This window comes from Ornithorhynchus anatinus, chromosome 9, assembly GCF_004115215.2.
Source record: "Ornithorhynchus anatinus isolate Pmale09 chromosome 9, mOrnAna1.pri.v4, whole genome shotgun sequence".
NCBI classification, from domain to species: domain Eukaryota; kingdom Metazoa; phylum Chordata; class Mammalia; order Monotremata; family Ornithorhynchidae; genus Ornithorhynchus; species Ornithorhynchus anatinus.
This window is the reverse complement of record NC_041736.1, coordinates 18,421,162-18,440,863: the sequence shown is the minus strand read 5'-3', so window position 1 is coordinate 18,440,863 and position 19,702 is coordinate 18,421,162. Positions and strand designations below refer to the sequence as shown.

The following is a 19,702-nucleotide window of genomic DNA, read 5'->3' as shown; positions in this document are numbered from 1 at the left end:
GAGGGAGCAGTGGAGTAGAGAAGAAACATCAACAAAAGAGGGATGTAAATTAAGCCTGCCCTGCACCACGTGTGCTCTTTCCGGGGGTGGGGGCTGCAGGGCAGAGGCGCAGAACTTCCCGCACATAATAAATAAGGACCAGCGTCGCGGTCGCAGCCTTACGAATTCTCCGTGCTTTCCTCCACAGCGGCTTATTTGTACATTAGTTTCATCCTTTGGAACGGCAGGCAGGATGGTGAAGACCCGAGGCACCGGTGGTGGGGGATTGAGCAGCGAAGGACACATCCACATCACTCAGTCGCTCAGGTTAGAGAGGTCCTTTCATCCTGTGGAGTATTTATTTGAAAAACCTGCAAGAATTATATCGGTTTGGTTAGGGAAGTTCTCCCTTGCAATATTAAGTATGGTAAAGTATGCTTATAATAATAATATGTGGCAAGTGCTGTTCTACACGATGGGATAGATACAGGGTAATCAAGTTGTCCCACTTGAGGCTCACACTTTTAATCCCCATTTTACAGATGTACTGAGGTGCAGAGAAGTTAAGTGATTTGCCCAAGGTCACACAGCAGACAAGTGCCAGAGGTGGAATTAGAACCCACATCCTCTGACTCCCAAGCTTGTACTCTTTCCACCAAGCCATGCTGCTTCTCTTATTGTTAGAGCCACTTTGAGGCCTTTTGTAGAGGGTAAAATGTTTTCTTATTTTTATCCTATTAACAGAACTTAAAAATAAAGTGTCAATATTTTTTTTTCAACCTACACATCATCTCTCAAAAATCTACCTGCTGGGTAGAAGACTTTTCTCTAACCCTAATAAGTGTTGGGGAAAAGTATGTAATGCCCGCAATATGATTTTAAAGAGCAGTAGAGATTTATTAGCAAAATACCCATTGTCCTTTTGAGTATCTGTTAATTGTTGTTCATGAAAGAATGCATCCTTGACTTTTCCATTGGATTGTAAGCTTCTGGAGGACATACAAAGGGCAATACTGATGGTTAAGAACTACCGGAAGGGCTGATAAGGTAATAGTAGCAGTTCTCCTTTTGGGGCTTAGAGCAAGAGAAAGGGTCAAGGAGAAGGAAATCTGGGGGAAGTCAGATGCTGGGATTCCTTACTTCCCTAAAGTTTTGTTTTTATGGTATTTGTTAAGCACTTACTATATGTCAGGCACTGTTCTAAATACCGGGGGAGATACAAGGTAATCAGGTTGGAAACAGTCCATACCCCAACATGGGGCTCACAGTCTTAATCCCCATTCTACAGATGAGGCAATTGAAGCACTGAGAAGTAAAATGACTTGCCCAAGGTCACACAGGAGACAGTGGCAGAACTGGGACTAGAACGCAGGTTCTTCTGATTGCCAGGCCCGCTCCATCCACTAGGCCATGCTGCATCTAACTGCTTCCAAAGTGTCCTACTGGCTCCTTCCTGCAGCCCTCCTCTTGGCCCCGAGGAAGTTGGGAAGTTAAGCCTCAACTGCTGGAGGACTCTAATAATAATTGTGGTTTTTTTGTTAAGTGCTTATTATGTGCCAAACACTGTATTGGGCTCTGGGATAGATACAAGATAATCAGGTTGATTAATGTCTGTATCCCATATGGGGCTCATACTTAGACCTCTTTAAGATATTCTCTTAAAATGCGTGAATGTAGTGTTTGCTTTGAGGAGCTACATTTTACTCAGAAAATAGAGCTCAAAAAAATAAGCTATCAAAACTTTCCCTCTTTTGTTGGCCTATAGACATGGCATGTATTATGCAATTCCTATTTTATAATATGTGAGGAGCATTATAGCTTTTGCCTACACACATTTTAGTGGGGCATGTTAAAAATAAATTTGACTGGGCACATACAATGTAACTTTTCTTGATCTCGTGGGAAGAACACTGAACTGGGAGTCAGGGTTCTAGTCCCCACTTTCTATTGATTAGCTCCTCTTCTGAAAAAAATTTGCTTAGCCTTTTGCTGCCTCAGTCGCGCATCCATAAAATGGGGGTGATAATACCAATAATTTTCTCAATTCAAGTGCTGTACAGTAGTGAGGATAAAGCAGACTCAGTGCACGAATTGCTGGGAAGGAAAGAGTATATCACTCGAAGGTATTATTATCAATGTAGGTGTATGGATGCAGGTTATGAAAGTAGTTTTCTGCAGCAAGCAGCTAGTAATGTTAAACTTCTCTGCCATAAAGACATTACTTTGTGATCTGTGTGATAATACATGGGAATTAAGGTCTTTACTGAGATAGTGTGTAAAGAAGGATTTTTCATTCTCCCCACTGCCCCTTTTTTCTAACAAGCATTTCCTCCTATTCGGTAGACAGGGTAAAACTTTATTTAGAGTGATATGTTGATACCCACACAATTTTGTTAATGCATTGCCGGTCTTAAAACTTCTCTTCATCAGATGAACAACAGCAAGTTCAGAATTACAGTATCTGCAAGAGTTTCTCCTTTGGCTCAGAACACTGCTGTGAGGGGGTTGATCTAATACCTTTTGATCACTCACAGCTCTTTAAAATAAAAAGTGAAAGTGCTTCAGACTGCTTCAATTGAGAATGATTGGTAATAGTAAAAAGAATGTTCAATCGCTCAATTGTCCGCTCCTTTTTACTTCCTTCTACTGGATTATTTAATCCAAGAGCCTGGAATATTGGCAATCAGCCTAAAGCTCTGAATAAAACTGTAATCCTTTTTTTTGTTACACAGCAGGGTTTTAAAAAATATATATATATAGATACACATGAAGAAAGACTAGGGAAATGTACTAATGTTTGGCTAACAAATTAAAAACCCATGTTCAAATGCTTTAATACCCTGGTCCTATTTCACTGTGTCATCAGGGGTTGATTTACCAGCTGTAAAATTACATAAGAAACCTTTTAAATGTAGAACTGTTGACAATATTTGAACTTCTGTACATATACTGTGATCTCTTGATAATGATTACATCAAATGTGACAGTTAGCTTACTCTTGCACTCCAAAACTATTTCTGAAATCAATAATGCATTCTTTGGAGATCTGAGACAAGTCACATGGTTAAACCAGATTTGAAAATATAGGACCGTTACTATTTCAGTGTTTCAGACCTTTTTGCATTTTTCTCCATTCTTCTTGCCTCTTCCCCTAGAAATCTTTTTTTGCAACAGTATGACAAGAACACTACATTCTTGGGACACACAACTGACAACATTTCTATGGCATTTCAATTAGCATCCTGGAAAGTAGGTTTCTTATTGAGTGAGGGACAGGGTTGAGAGTAGGAAATTTTGTAAGACGAACAGCGGGGCATTTCTAAGAAAAAATAATTGAAGGTTGATGAACATACAATGCCATGGCATTTTCACATTTTCCCAGGACCCCGGTATTGAAATTCATGTTTCATGTAACATGGAGCGAGAGGTTCTGTAATTCAGATTTAGTGGAAGGAGTAATGGCATTTTGGTCACGAGGAAGCATGGATCCACCTCGGTGAAAAATGGACTCCTACAGAATTGTTTATTCCTTCTCGTTTCCCTTTGGATAAAGCTAATTGTGATTATAATTGCAATGACAATTCCAGTTGCACTTTCTAAATTCCAGGGGATCTGCATGACAAAAATAATCTATGCATTAGCAACATCAAGAGGAATTTGAGTTCAGATTAGCAAAGTCTGCAAGTTCAAGTGAAGGCATTTCACCACAAAGCCTGCAGAACTGCCGCTCCACCCAACGATGTAAAAGGATTCTAGCCGTGACCCACCAAAAAGCAATTGAAGAGAGAGGCCTCCCCCTTCACCAACCCCACTTTCAGCTATAGGCCCTGTCTGTGTGGGCTAGTAGGGTTCTCCTCAGCTAATCTCAAACAAAGGACTGCAATGGATTAGGGTCGGTGGGAGTCACTATTGACCCTTACTTAGTAAAGACAAAAGGCCAAAAAAGAGTCTACAGCTTGTCATTTGTGATTAGGTATTTCCTAAGAAGGCAGTGCTTCAGTGTGCTTCAGTTTTCTCAATTGCAAAATGAGGATTAGATACCTGCTACCACTTCTTAGACTGTGATTCTCTTTGTGGGACTTGACTGTGTCTGATCTAAGCTTGATAATACCCCTGCTGCAGTGGCAGAGTGAGTCAGTCAGTCCGTCAGTCATTCATATTTATTGAGTGCTTACTGTGTGCAGAGCACTGTACTAAGGTCTTGGGAGATTACGATACAACAATAAGCAGACACATTTCCTGCCCATAATGAGCTTACAGTTTAGTGAGGACAAGCAGCAGTGTGAGGCTTGGTTGTTCTTTCAGTCCCGGATTGCATAGCCCACTGCCCAGAAAACATAGTAATAATAATAATAATAATGTTGGTATTTGTTAAGCGTTTACTATGTGCCGAGCACTGTTCTAAGTGCTGGGGTAGACACAGGGGAATCAGTATGTCCCACGTGGGGCTCACAGTCTTAATCCCCATTTTACAGATGAGGGAACTGAGGCACAGAGAAGTTAAGTGACTCGCCCACGGTCACACAGCTGACAAGTGGCAGAGCTGGGATTCGAACTCATGACCTCTGACTCCAAAGCCCGTGCTCTTCCCACTGAGCCACACTGCTTCTAATAATGTTGGGATTTTTTTAAGCACTTACTATGTGCAAAACACTGTTCTAAGCATGCCAGTCACCAGCCCCTGGGTCAAGCCCCAGTACTGCGAGGTGAGTACAAAGTAGCAGCCCAAGGCCTTTCAAACTTTTGAAACACTGGGATTGGGATGGCAGTTGCAGTGGCTCTTGTCTGTTCTCTGAACAGTCTTGTTCGGGTGGTGAGGAGCAGGAAACTCATACAGTATTTGCTCTTGTCCTTGTCGTTTTGTTTTTTATTGTTTGGGGAATGTATCTGCTAATTCCATTGCATTGTACTCTCCCAAGCACTTAGTACAGTGCTCTGCACATTGAAAGCTCTCAATAAATACGACTGAATGATTTATCTTAAGAGTCCTGTCCCCAACTCTACTCCACTAATACTTAAATTGTGAGTCCCTTAAGGGCTAGGAATCATTTCTTATTCAATTGAATGAATGCTCTCTGATTATCTTATATCTATCCCAGTGCTAAGCCCATGGTAAATGCTTCATAAAAGCTACAGTAATTAACAATTAAAGATGCATGGGCACTAGTGAGATTTCCTATGGTGTAAAACATAGATGGAAGTATGCATCTTCAATGCATCTTCAGATAATATTTGACTCCATTAATGTTATTTCAGAGACTTGTAATTCTAGTTTCTGGGTGGTTTGAGGTTTCTATTTTAATTGCCTTTGTATTTCTTTCTTACAAGTATTCAGCCCCTAAGCCTCTTATTTCAGAATTTTCCACCCCTTTCAAAAAGAAGTAAGTTCCACCTTTCCCTCATAAGGGGCCTTTCACTGGCTGGTTTTATGTATTACAAGATGGGATCTGAACATAGTTTAAAGTCATTATTGCATTTTAAGTTTTTTACCAAAATGATACTAAGTGCTTGAAAAGTACAATTCAGCAACAAATAGAGACAGTCCTTGCCCAACAACGGGCTCACACTCTAGAAGGGGGAGACAAACATCAAAACAAGTAAACAGGCATCAATAGCATCAATATAGATAAATACAATTATAGATACATACACATTATTAATAAAATAAATAGAATAATAAATATGTACATATATACGCAAGTGCTGTGGGGCGGGGAGGGGGATAGAGCATAGGGAGCAAGTTGGGGCGATGGGGAGGGGAAGCACCATCTTGCTGAAGTATATAGCTTCTATATCTCCAGCTGAGTCCTGGGGGATCTCCATGTTCTGAGTGGGAGTTCTGCCTGAAGGACCAGGCTGGACTCCTACTGCAAGACCTTCCGGCAAATGTCATCCTCTCTATTATGTTGAGGTGTTAATTCTTTTTTTTAAATGGTATCTGTTAAGCGTTTACTCTGATGATCAGCTCCTTCAGGATGAGAGGTGAGGATGGTGATTGATGGTGGTAATTGGTGCCAGCTTTGCAGGCACCATCAACCAATGACAATCCCCTTCTAGGTCAGACCACTTCCGCTCCCACCTACTTCGATTCTGATTTAAAACTGAATCTCTTTCTCCCCAAGTCTGTGTAAGGTAGTTGTGGGCAGGGAACATCTACCAAATGTGTTGTATTGTCCTTTCCCAAGGGCTCAGAACAGTGCTCTGCACACAGTAAACACTCAATAAATACCATGGATTGATTGATTGCTCATTGTGGGCAGGGAATATTATCTACCAACTCTGTTATGTTGTGCTGTGCACAAAATAGGCACTCAATAAATAAGACTGATCTGTCTTAGGAAGTGCATCTTAAACTAAGAACAGCAAGTGGTCTATAGTCAGATCCTCTCTCTGTTATACAAGATTTCCTCCGTAAGAGGGAAGAAGGCCAAAAGCTTGACATATTCCAGCCACTATCCTTACCTCTCTCTGGTCCTCTATTAAGTAGAACACGTCCAATAAAGGTGATCGTGCACAGGTCTCCATTTGGCAACACTCCAGATAAGGCAAAGTTTGGACAAAAATGCTCAAGTTCTTGGGAAGTTTTCTGGGGTTGTTCATAGGAAGGACTGCTTGGGTATAACAATGAATGAACTAAATGCCTGACTGAGAAACTGTCATTTTGCCCTCTTTTCCATATGGGCTTAATTTCAGCTCTGCATGTTTTCCAAAGCTTAGATGTTGGAATTCCAAAAGGAAGACTGGTTTTAGTAAAGAACAATATCTTTAACACATTCTCTACCTGCAAACCACTGAACTCTTCTACATAGTTTCAGATGATGAGCATATGGCTTATAATAGACCTATATTGGAAGAGAATCAGATTTTTAACATAAAGTTCAAGGGATTTGGAGGGAATAAATTATGGTCTGGGGTCTTCTAGACATAAAATCAAAAGAAAGTGGCAGGATGGTGAGAGATTTTCATGTTATTTGATCATGAGGTGTGCATTTTGGTCATCCTAGGAGGCATTCAGAACTCAATGTGAGGCTCACATACCTCCAAAAAAAGAGGGTTCAATTCTTAATTAAACTTCAGTAATTCTAAGGGGATACTTATTATGACCCCTCTCAGAGTCACACCTGGAGAGTTTCCAGTACTCTACAAGTCTCAGCTATCAGAGGGAGAGTCAAGCAGAGGCATACCCATTCCATTCCTAGCTTGGCCAGTGGTTAGCGAGTGGAAAGCAATCTACTACAAGTCAAAACTCCCCCTTGCTGGGCAGCAGAGGCATGGGATAGAGTCAAGGGCGGAGACTCAAGTTTACTGCTTGGAAGGAGGAAATGATAAACCACTTTTGTATTTTTACCAAGAAAACTCTATGGATACACTACCAGATTGATTGCAGAAAGAGAGTGGGGCGTTCTGGGAGAGATATGTCCGAGGTGTCGCTATGCGTCGGAAACGACTCGACGGCATAAGACAAGACTCATCATGATCTGTGACTAATGGAGGGAATTCCCTTAGCTTTGTGGCATGTGCTTTTTGTTTTGACTGACAATGTGCTGATAACATTATTTTATTGAATACAACAAAAATGGTATATTTTTTGACAAAATGTTAGGTGGGGGGGATAGGGAGGGGGAAGTGGAAACATTATATGGTCTGTTATTAACTTTTCAAGGAAGTGAAAGGCATGCTTCAGTCTGTTTCAGATAATGAAAGTTCAGAATAGAAAATAGGGGCCAGCCATGAGTCTTATTTCTTTGTAAGATGGGCTTTTGCATTTTTGCATTTCAGCAGTTTAGTTCAGAGTTACCAGATAGGATGAATCACCAAGCCTGTCTTTAGACCAAAGGGCCAAGTGGGGCAATTTCTTCCGACTTCATTCCTGAGAGGGGTCTTTCCCCAACTTAGTGAGAGAAATTTTGCAAAACTGCTGCCTTGTGGCAAGGCAGAAGAAGGGCATATTATTATTAATGGTAATAATAATAATGATAATAGTATTTGTTTGGCATTTACTATATGCAAGGCACTGTACTAAGCGCAGGGGTGGAGACAAGTAAATCAGGATGGACAGAGTCCCTGTCTCACATGGGGCTCACAGTCTTAATCCCCAATTTACAGAAGAGGTAACTGAGGCACAGAGAAGTGACTTGCCCAGGGTCACACAGCAAACAAGTGGCAGAGCCAGATTATTCATTCATTCATTCAATAGTATTTATTGAGAGCTTACTGTGTGCAGAGCACTTTACTAAGCGCTTGGAATGTACAAATCGGCAACAGATAGAGACAGTCCCTGCCCATTGACAGGCTTACAGTCTAATTGGGATTAGAATCCAGGTCCTTCTGACTCTAGGCCTATGCTCGATCCAACATCAGTATTGACCTTTGTATACCCTCCAGAAGCTTACGATCCAATGGAGAAGTCAAGGATGCATACCCTACATGCCGTAAACACTATAAATATGATTGGTGGGCAGGGTATGGGTCTACCAATTCTGTTGTATTGTATTCTCCCAAGAGGTTAGTACAGTGCTCTGTACTAACACAGACAATTACTTTCCCCTTCAAAGCCGTACTGAAGCCACATCTCCCAGAAGCTGTCCCTGACTAAACCCTCATTTACTCATACTCCCTTCTGCATTGCCCTGATTTTATCCCTTTATTCAGCCCTCCCTCAGCCACACAGCACTTATGTACATATCCATAATTTATTTATATTAATATTCTCCTACCCTTGTAGACTGTGAGCTCGTTGTGGGCAGGGAATATGTCTATCAACACATTGTTGCACTGTAATCTCCCAAGCATTTAGTACAGTGCTCTGCACACAGTAAGCACTCAATAAATACCACAGATTGATTGATCAACAGAATCGACTGTCAACATTTGTTATGGGCAGGGATCGTGTCTGCTAATTCTGTTGTGTTGTACTGTCCCAAGTACTTACTACAGTACTCTGCCCATAGTAAGCACTCAATAAATGCCTTTAATTGATTTACGGCTGTTCCCTCTGTCCAAATTTTCCAGAGGCCTCCACTGAGGGCTCTGATGAACTGAATTACATGGTTCAAATACACTTGAAAATTCAGCACTGGACAAAGACTGACTCCGGACCCAAGAAAGTTGAGGGTGTCAGTTGGGTTCATTATATGAAAGCAGTAGGCTAAATCTCAGGCTGTGTAGACCCCAGCATCATTCATCCCATTCTCCTGAGGGCTCTTTTAACCCCTCCAGCACAGATGGAGTTAGTGACCCGAGTGGTCCTGGGTCTCAGGAAGCCTGATATTTTAGGAGGAAGGCCCATTTGAGCCTATGTACTCCTTCGGTGAGGGAGGCACTGATCCAATGCTTGAGAAGCAGCATGGCTCAGTGGAAAGAGCTGGGCTTCCGAGTCAGAGGTCATGGGTTCAAATTCCGGCTCTGCCACTTGTCAGCTGTGTGACTGTGGGCAAGTCACTTAACTTCTCTGTGCCTCAGTTACCTCATCTGTAAAATGGGGATTAACTGTGAGCCTCATGTGGGACAACCTGATGACCTATATCTCCCCCAGCGCTTAGAACAGTGCTCTGCACATAGTAAGTGCTTAACAAATACCAACATTATTATTATTATTATTGAAGGGATTTCAGGAGTTGGACTCCATCAGACACTGAAAAATGTTCCCCCATCTGTAGTTTCTTTTAATGTTTGTCTCCTCGATTAAATTGAAATTGTACTCTCCCAAACGCTTAGTACACTGTTCTGCAAAGAGTAAGTGCTGCATAAATACCAACTTATTGATTGATTGGTCTCCCGCAGACTGTTTCTATTTACAGTGATGTCACAGACATTGCTAATCAGAAGTACGTCTTTTTTCAGACAGAACATATTTAGATTTGGAGATGAAGTTTTTGATTAGATGGATAGTCTTTCTGCTCAGATAGGATACAGGTATGAACAGAGGAGAGAGGGTAAATATATAGCTACATCCTCGGATACTGGAGAGGATAGAGAGACCTTACCTGTCATTCTTGTTGATGCTTTATGCAATGTTTGTCATATTTTTGACCACATTTGTTGATTGGTTGTGGTGGTGCTTAATCATTAGTTAAGGGATTGCCAATAATCTTGGTTCTTTGAATGCCTAAATTTACTTCCTGATAGTAAACTAGGCTCTTGAGGAAGAGTATTTAACTCTTTACTGTTTATTGCATTACCATGGTGAGAGTACAATATTTTCAGCAATGAACTAAATGGTTTCCAATAACCAACCTGAAAGCATTATTGATTCTTCTAGAATACCAACACTGGGAGATTTGGCTCAGTTGGTTTTTTTATATAATATCTTGATTTTTGGACTTTCAATACCTATTGGTATTCTGTACCTGAAATGGAGGCAGTTTTTGACCAATAGTTACCCACATATTTTATAGATTTTTTTCTAGCATTACCTTTTCCCCTATTTTTATATGATTGGGCAGCCAATATTTCCAGCTTTACCTTCTCATTTTTTGGCATTTAGTGATTGGTGTTAGTTAATTGTAGGTGTTATATTTGAATGCAGTTTTCCTATTACCTGCAATGCCACTTTGACTGTTTCTAGTTAGAAATGGATAGTTATTTTATTCAAAATGATCAATGCAATTACTCATTCCTACAGATAAAACCTCTAAAATGAGAACAGCCCTGCTTTGATCTCAGTGCTTTTAAAAATGATTTTAGAAATTAATGAATGCTGCCTGCTTGCAAAGCACCAACTTGGCATTTGTTAGCAAAGAAAGGTTAACTATCTTTGTAAATGCTAAAAAGCAATTAAACATTTGTACCTTCTTCTGTAGAGCCTTTTGGACCTAATTCTTATTCTCCAATCTGACTGCCATGAAACTAACATCCTAACAAATAGACATTGAAAGCAAGAATGTGAATTATTAATACATGATAGCATTGTTGCCAACAGACTACAAAATATATTTTAAAAATTCTTTTACAAACATGGCAGAGACTCTGCAGTGGCACTGTGAACTCTAAAAGCTGCAGATACGTTTTAGAAAACACTGATGAAGCCATTACTGCTCCATCCATTTGTTCATAGTATATATCATTATTCAAGAAATTTAAGAACCATAATGATGGAAAATCACACAGAAAGAAAAGAAAAGGAACATGGACTCTGTCAGAAACAAGGGCTACATTTTTATTCAAGAGGTCCATAATGATGGAAAATCACAGTGAAAGGCAGAGACGAAACAGGGATTCCATAAAGGACCTGACACACACTGGTAGTACAAGTAGGAGGAACAGTCATTGCAGATGCATAAAAATAAAGAAAAACAAAATTAACAAGACAAAAACTGTACTAAGGCTGACAGACAAAATAACAACAAATCACCACAAATTCTGGAGATTAATTTTAAAGAATCCACTGAGAGTGGAAGTAAGAAGACAGAACACATCAATATTAATGAAGCTGAAATGGAACTCCAAAAGACCACAGCCACAGAATGGCACACAAAACATTTTGTTTTAAATGGATTGTAGTTGGGATCAAAGTACCATCAAGAAAATGAAGAAAATTCACTAGAACATCCTAAGAGGTCAACCTGTGAGATAAACAATTACAACATCAGTCCTGAAAGCTAAAATGTAAAAAAAAAAATACATCACTATTAAAACAAAACTAAATATCATCTGTCTGAAATGAGGTAGGAAGAAGGCAGTGATCAAGTATCCTTGAGATCAAGTATCCTACCCTGTATTAGGATACAGTGCTTAAGGCAGATGAATATATCCTAGTGCGAAATGATTGCATCAGACTTTGATTTCACCACAAAGCTTCCGTCAGTACACTCTATATTTCCAGTTATATTTAACCTAGAAACCAGGTCACCTCTATCACTTGTGAACTTAAGCAGTCCATGTTGAGCCAAATTCTGCCCTTCAAAATATCTGAACTCTTCCAAGCCACTGAAGTATTATTGAGCAAGAATTTTGTAGGATTGGTCAATATGTGATAGAGCTGCCATCAACAGACTCCAAAATCTATTAATATTTCCTCAGGGCTCCAGTCTATTTGGGAAAAGTCAACATCCAAATGACTTAAAAAGCTGTTGCAGGAAATGACTGATGAAAGTAAAACACTCTGAAAATTAAAAAAAAAATTCTTTCAGGATGGACCAGCCAACAAGTATTTTTAAATGAGATGTTCATCAAGACTGAAGGAAAGAAAGGGGTTTAGGAAGAAACAGGAAGGATTCTGTTGGCTGAAAGGTAGAACCTCTTGACTTTCATGGCAATTTTACACTTAAATGACTCCTGAAGGAGGTTGTAAGCTGTCTACCTTTGCAAACTTTAAAGAGAACAATCACTTTGTTGAGATGGTATGGCTGTCCACCTGCCTCGAGGCAGGGGACTGAATCAAATGATCTTCAGGGTCTTTTCCAGTTCTACAAATCTATGACTCATAGGTTTAGAATTTTTATTTACAGGAAGTACTTAATTTGAATAACATTAGAATGACAAATTAACTTTTTCCTAAAAAGTTTGCAAAAATCTTTCCAGTTGAACGGCACTATTGGCCACTACTATTTTGTATTTACATAAAGCTTTTACTTCCAAATGCTATCTCATTTGTTTTCACAGTATTCCTGAGAAGTATTCTTGAAGGTGAGAATGTGACTTGAAGGTGTATTGAAGGTGTCATGAAGTGTCTTGAAGGTCAGAATACTGTCACAGAGTGAGTGATATGCCCAAAGTCATATAATTAGGCAGCCTCAAGACCCTTTTTTTAGACTAGTGGCTCCCAAATGATGTGCCTACTGGCATAAACCAAAGACTTCCTAAAGTGGGTCCTGGAAAACCTGGGTGTGAGCATGTTTGATTTTATAATTTGGGTTGACCTAGTGGAAAGAGCACAGGCCTGGAAGTCAGAGGACCTGGGTTTTAATCTCAGCTGTGCCACCTGCCTGCTATATAACCTTGGGGAAGTCACTTCACTTCTCTGTGTCTCAGATTCCTCATCTATAAAATGAGGATTCAATCCTACTTCCTCCTACTTAGACTGTGAACCCCATTTGAGACAATACTGTGTACAACCTTGTTTTCTTGCTTGTCTCTATCCCGGTACTTAGTATGGTGCTTGGGACATAGTAAGTGTTTAAATACCATAAATAAATAAATGCATCATGAGTTGGGTTGCTTAAGTGGGAGGTTTGTTATTTGTTGCAAAGCTCACAAAGACATAACTTTTTTTAGTTTTCTTTCTTCCCTCTGTGTCTCTCTGTTTTTCTCTGTCCCACAATCTCAAATGGGGGAACAGCATGACCAAGTGGAAAGAGCATGGGCCTAATAGGAGTCATAGGACCTGGGTTCCAATGCCAGCTCTACCACTTGCTTGCTGTATGACTTTGGGCAACTCATTTTATTTTTCTGTGCCTCAGTTTCCCTCATTTGTAAAATGGGGATCTATACCTCTTCTTCCTACTTAGACTGGGAGCTCCACATGGGACAGAGATCAGGTCTGCCCTGATTATATCTTGTTCCTACCTCAGTGTTTAGTGCAGTGCTTGGCACATAGAAAGCACTTCACAAGTATCACAATTATTGTTATTATATGGGAGATAGGGAGGCTATACTAAAGGCCACTCCTCAAATATTCAGTGTCCCTCCAAACCAAAAAGGTTGAGGAAAACCTCTCTTACACTTGCTGCATCATCTTTCATAGCTACTGTGAAAGGCAACAATCAGAGGAGGCTAATATAAAGTACATAGGAATGACTTGTACAATTGACTTTGTTCAAATGACTTTATACACATTTATGCAGCGTTGGGGAGGGGAAAGGTAGGGACCGACAAACTCTTCCATCCAGATACAATAAAGCTGATTAGGGTTACTTCCCTCGAATGTGTTCCCCCAAAGTCCTCATTTCATGGAAAAAACTGTTCTTTAATATCATAAATCTCCAAGCTCCATCCCTCCTGAATCATCCTAGCCTTGTGTCCTTTTGAGGTATATGCAATGATGAGCTGGTGATTGACTGCCGGTTCCACTCTTTCAAATGATCCAGCACTTGGCTGAAATGGGCTTGCCTTGATAATGCTTTCTGTATTTAGAGTATTTCATCTTTCCTTTTATATCTGGCAATGAATCCTTCCCCAGCCTTATTTTTAGATTGTGAGCCCATTGAAGGGACAGAGAGAATGTGCATTTTTTCCTAGTGCTTAGTACAGAGCTCTGTCCAGAGTAAGCACTTACTTAAACACTATTACTTACTAATTTGTTGACCCCAACATACTTCAACTTTAGAGACAATTATATCAGTTATATGTAGAAAGACATTTCCTAAGTCGCAAGGACATTGGGAAAACATCATAATAAAGACATCATAGGATGCAATAAAACCATGTTCAGATAAAACTCTAAACCATGAACCAGATTGAAGAATTATTATGGTGGGGGAAGGGCAAGTGGTTCTATATAAAAGAACAATGCTAATCATAAATAAACCTTTAAAATATAAAGTAATGAGCAGGGTACAACTGAGTGAGGAAATCACCTCGGCAGCAACAGCCCATTCTCCCTTTTTGCAGAGAAGGCCCAGGGAGACCTTCTGACTGCAAAAAGGTATTTTAAAGGGCCTCATCAGGCAAGTGCTTCCTTGTCAAAGGGCCAATCCAGTCTCAGCAGTGAGTCACATGCCTCTGAGCAGGAGATGGTTCATTAAGAAAGCGAGGTCAGTCTTGGGTGACAAATTCCAATTTTTCATAATACAGTGGAATTCATGCCGCTTATGGTTCCCTAAATCTGAAAGTCAAAAGGACAAACATATGTTCCATGTAGTTTGGCAGCTGCAACCCTGAATAATCACTGAAGAATCAAACCATTTGGATGAAGTCTTTCTGCCGAGACTACTTATGCTACCCCTTTCTGATAAGATAGACAGAATGAGACGCTAGGTAGCTTTAGAGATTCCTACCATTAAAAATTTCTGCGCTGGCAACTGACAACTGTATTCCATTCTAGTCAAATAGCCTATAGTTAGAGATGAGCGGTCACACTTTAAGGATCTGATTTCTACAAAACTACACAAATGTGTAATTTTTCAGATGATGTTGTCAAGTGTCCTCTAAATTGAAACTGGCATGTCAGCTGGGTTAGGCTCTCCTGTGGATAGGGAGGAGGCCAAGTGATAAAGACCGCTCTCCCCATCAGCAAATTCTCTGTGACAGGCTGAGTTCAGGTGCTGCAATCAAATAATCTCCTTTCACCACAGAAAGGATTTTTATTATGCTTTGGATATAGGGACCAGGACCAATGATCGCAGAAATGATTCTCTAAAAAAAGTCTGATGAATTGGATTGGATCGCTAACTAAATGCTCACATAAAAAAGCGATAGAATCTATTAGTATACAGATATGTGAAATTGATTTTGAAGCTGGATCAATATTCAGGGGGTGCTGAGGACTCTACCAAACATTTGGGAGAAGTAAAAGATATAATCTTTGACCTGGAGGAACTTCCCATCAAAATACAAATCAAGAAATATACTATATTTACTCACAGTCTAAGTTTTCAGCTGTTGAATTGCAATTACTTTTCTCTTTCCCTTCCCATCCCACTGCTGAGAAATCCCACCGTTGCCTTCTCCCAGTATTACCCAGGGCCGTGCTCCAGACACACCCTGTGCATGAGGGGCCAGAGGGACTTAAGTCGCAGTGCACTTCTTGGCTTGTTTTTCCACTAGACTGCTGAGTGACAGCACCAGAATCCCCTTCTGCTTTCCCACTGTCCCGCCCAAGGTCCATATTACCAACATGTCCTGTGCCTCTGAGGCTAAGAGGGATTTAAACGGGGGCAATGTGTGGCCTCTATAAATTTCAGAATGTTGAGAAGCTTTGGCTGTAACTGGACTGTAAGCTCGTTGTGGGCAGAGAATGTGTCTGTTACAATGTTATATTGCACTCTCCCACGCACTTAGTACAGTGCTCTGCACACAGTAAGCACTCAATAAATACGATTGACTGACTTTTTATGACTTGGGTGGCAGTATTCATAGGCACCTAACCAGTCCCCTTTACCATTGGATTGCTGGACTCTGAATTTTGTCTTTTTTTTTTTATTGTTTTATATCTACATCATTTCATTTTTCCTATTGTCTTTTGCCAAATCTTTCTTCACTTTATTTTGGATAATAAGCCTCCAGAGGGAAAGGAACTGAGTCTAACTCTTACTTGTATATTTTTTTCCCAGTGCTTAGTCCCCTGCCTCTTCCAGCCATTCGTTGTTTTTTTTTTAATCGAAATAGAGTTCACGTCTACTTTTGCCATTTTTCAGTGTTTATACTGTGACCTGTCCCCTAAGTACCATTGGGGAGATGAGATTTAGAGTTGGGGAAGAAAGGGTAAGGAAGGGAAAGGAAGGAAACAGTGTGGTTCAGTGGAGAACCACATGCCTGGGAGTCAGAGGACCAGGGTTCTAATTCCACTTACCTTCTGTATGATGCTGGGCAAATCATGTAACTTCTCTGTGCCTGTTTCCTCATCTGTCCTTTGAGCCCCATGTGGGACAGGGAGTGTGTCCAACTTGCTTATCTTGTATCTATCCCAGCGCTTAGTAGGGCATTTGGCATGTAGTAAGCACTTAACGAACACCATTAAAAAAATGAAGAAATGAGGTCCCAGAATTTTTTTGGCTCCACCACTCTTACAAATTCTGTAGCAGAATACAACTGATGCAACAGAAATTGTCAGTACTTCCAGAATAAAATATTTTCCATTTCCATCACTGCTCAAATTATGACAATTAAAGACTCCTTGCCTACCTAACAATGCCTTCCTACAGAATAAATGCATAACTTTGGAGAAAAGTTTGGTAATATAATATTATTAAGGTTACAACTATTATAGGGTTACTGACTACATTTATTTGATGGAAATATTAATTTTAAAATATAAATTTTAAAATAATTTTTAAATACTTCAAATTCAGAAAAAAAATCTAGGTTATCAGATTTTCGTATGATGTATTTGAAGGTACTCTCTCTCCCCGCCAAACCCTATTCTTGTCCTTATTTAAATTTTCTGCCATGAAACTAAAAACCCAAGTCCAAAAGAGGATTGAACATCCCCAAAGGAGTTGCTGCTTAGCTCCAGGCCTCCCTGTTCCTATTGTTATGACAGAGTATTGCCCCAGGTTGTCTTGGCTTGAAATTATAACTGAATTTGTTAAGTATTTACCATGTGCCAGACACTGTAATAAGTGCTGGGCTAAATACAGGCTATTTGAATTGGACAAAGTCCATGACCTACATGGGGCTCACAGTCTTAATCCTCATTTTACAGATGAGGTAACAGGCCCAGAGAAGTTAACTGCCTTGCTCAAGGTCACAAGGCAGGCAAGTGGCAGAGGTGGGATTAAAACACAGGTCCTCTTGCTCCCAGGCCCGTGCTCTATCCACTAGGCCAAGCCGCTTCTTAATTATGGGAATATATATGGCCTGCAGGGGATGAGATAGTCTAACCTTTGTCCAACAGTGCTTTGTGAAGAGCTGTCAATATCAGAGTTGGCCACATCACTTTTCCTCCCTCCTTTGCTAGTCTTCTTCACTTTCATCATCATCATCATCATCATTATGTATTAGGTCTCCAAGGCCCTGTAATAAATGATGGTGGCATTATAAAGAATGTAGAAGTTATGGGTCCTACCCTTGAATTGCTTACAGTCTAAGGAGAAAAGAGGAAACTTCATTGTGAACCATGAAAAAAAATTCCAAAAAGAAGACAGTAATGCTCACTATAGGCTCTATAGCCTTCAGGCCTTTTGAAAATTTTTGAAAATTCCTTGTGTGTATCTTATCTTAGGGAAGGCTGGTTTTTGTCTATTTTTTTTATTCCTGAGGGGTAGATTCTCCTAGGAGCAGTATGGTCTAGGGGAAACAGCACAGACCTAGGAGTCAGAGAACTTGAGCTCTAATCCTGGCTCTGCCACTTGCCTGCTTGAGTAACCTTGGGCAATTCACTTAGCTTCTCGGTGCCTCAGCTTTTTCATCTGTAAAATGGGGTTTCAGTACTTTTTGTCCCTTTCACTTAGACTATAGGCTCCATATGGGACAGGAACTATGACTTGATTATCTTTCATTCATTCAATTCAGTCAATCATATTAAGCAGTTACTGGGTTCACAGCACTGTGCTAAGTGCTTGGGAAAGTACAATACAAAAATAAACAGGGATTGATTCTCTGGTATATTCTCAGAAAAAAAAACACGACTACGGGAGACAGGGAAAGCACATGATAGAACACGCCATAAAGTCTGAGGTGAAAGGAACTGATATATGTGCAGAGTGTACTGATTCCCTCAAGTACAGTGAGCCCCCAGCTTAGTCCTGCTATGTAAGTTACCCTACTATGCTTAGCTAAAGAAGAAATCCTTCAGAAGAAACTTTATTGTTTTAGCTGGTCAGAAGGGGTTATGTGGAGGTTACTGTGCAGTGTTATTTCTGTAGTGCTTCTAATTCAGATGAGGCAAAGAAGTCTCATTAAGAAAGTCAGAGTAGTTTGAATTTCCCTTTCTGGCAAAAGAGGGGACCCTCGAATACTGCTATTGCAGGGGGAGGATGAAGTTGTTAAAAAGAGATTAGGACCTGCCTGACAAAGCCTCCAGGGAAAGTGTGCAACACTTAATGGAATCCCCTTGGATCCCATGGTTCACTTTGTTGAGACCCCTTAGTGCTTCATCAAAATGAGTCTTTTTCATCCAGTTCAAATCCAGATCTAGTTTAGGAGTTACAGCATTTTTTTTAGAGGTTCTAAAGTTGGTGTTGAATTACTTTGCTTTTGAAATGAATGATTTTAAGTGTTTAGTTTCTTGTTCTTTGCTCTTTTAATCATTTTAAAAAGCATTTGATGTCCTTACTCTCTAAATGGGCCCAGGAAAGAGATGTCCCAGAATGTTTTCAGAAAGAATGTAGGCATATTTGAAATAAACCATAACAGAAAAATGCAAAATGGTTTTGCAGTTAAATAGGAACTATAGCCCAGTGTTAATGTGAATCTGGAATACTTTCATGCCTCGACATCTGTAGCTTCCCAACTTCCCTTCCAACTGACCATGCGCCATTTGGTCCTCTCCTCTATATCTGCTTCTTCATCTATAAACAAAAGTTGGGTATTTAGAACAGGAAAATTTGATGTTCAGGGGTACTTATCCTTCCCATCCCCAGGGATACACAACACGAGGAGCTAGCCCCTCATTTTCTCCTGGGTCTTTGCTGTCATTAAGTTCACCCCAGGGCTGGTTGGGACTACTGAAACCATGGTGATAATTTATCACATTGGAGTTCCCGGCCTACTTTGTATTCATTTGTTAGTCCTTTTGTTGCTGTTTTTTTTTAAATTCAGAAAAGCAGCATGACCTACAAGATAAGGCATGGGCCTGGGAGTCAGAAGAACCTAGGTTGTAATTCCGGCTCTGCGACTTGTCAGCTGTTTAACCCTGGGCAAGTCATTTAACTTATCTGTGCCTCAGTCACCTCATCTGTTACATGGGGATTAAGACTATGAGCTCCATGTGAGACATGGACTGTGTCCAACCTGATTACCTTGTACCTAATCCAGCATTTAGTACTGTGCTGGGCACACAGTAAGTGCTTAACAAATATGGCGCCCCCCCCCCCCCCAAATCCTTACAACCCTTTCTAAGCCATTCGGTCCATCATATCAGTTTTGGCTTTCCAAATGGGTGGGGGGGCACAGTGGTTTCTGC

The 19,702-nt window shown here is 40.4% G+C and overlaps 1 protein-coding gene and 1 non-coding gene across 2 annotated transcripts in view; both read left to right on the top strand.

The window, feature by feature from the left end:
• Positions 1-287: 287 nt before the first annotated feature.
• Positions 288-19,702, top strand: part of OLA1 (Obg like ATPase 1) — a 139,135-nt gene continuing 119,720 nt past the window's right edge. Inside the window, exon 1 of the mRNA XM_029072282.2 lies at positions 288-306. The gene's annotated coding sequence lies outside the window, so the exon portion shown is untranslated. The remainder of the gene's footprint in view (positions 307-19,702) is intronic.
• Positions 7,083-7,220, top strand: LOC114814451. Its single transcript, XR_003762248.1, has one exon. It is a non-coding gene; the product is annotated as a small nucleolar RNA SNORA7 (small nucleolar RNA).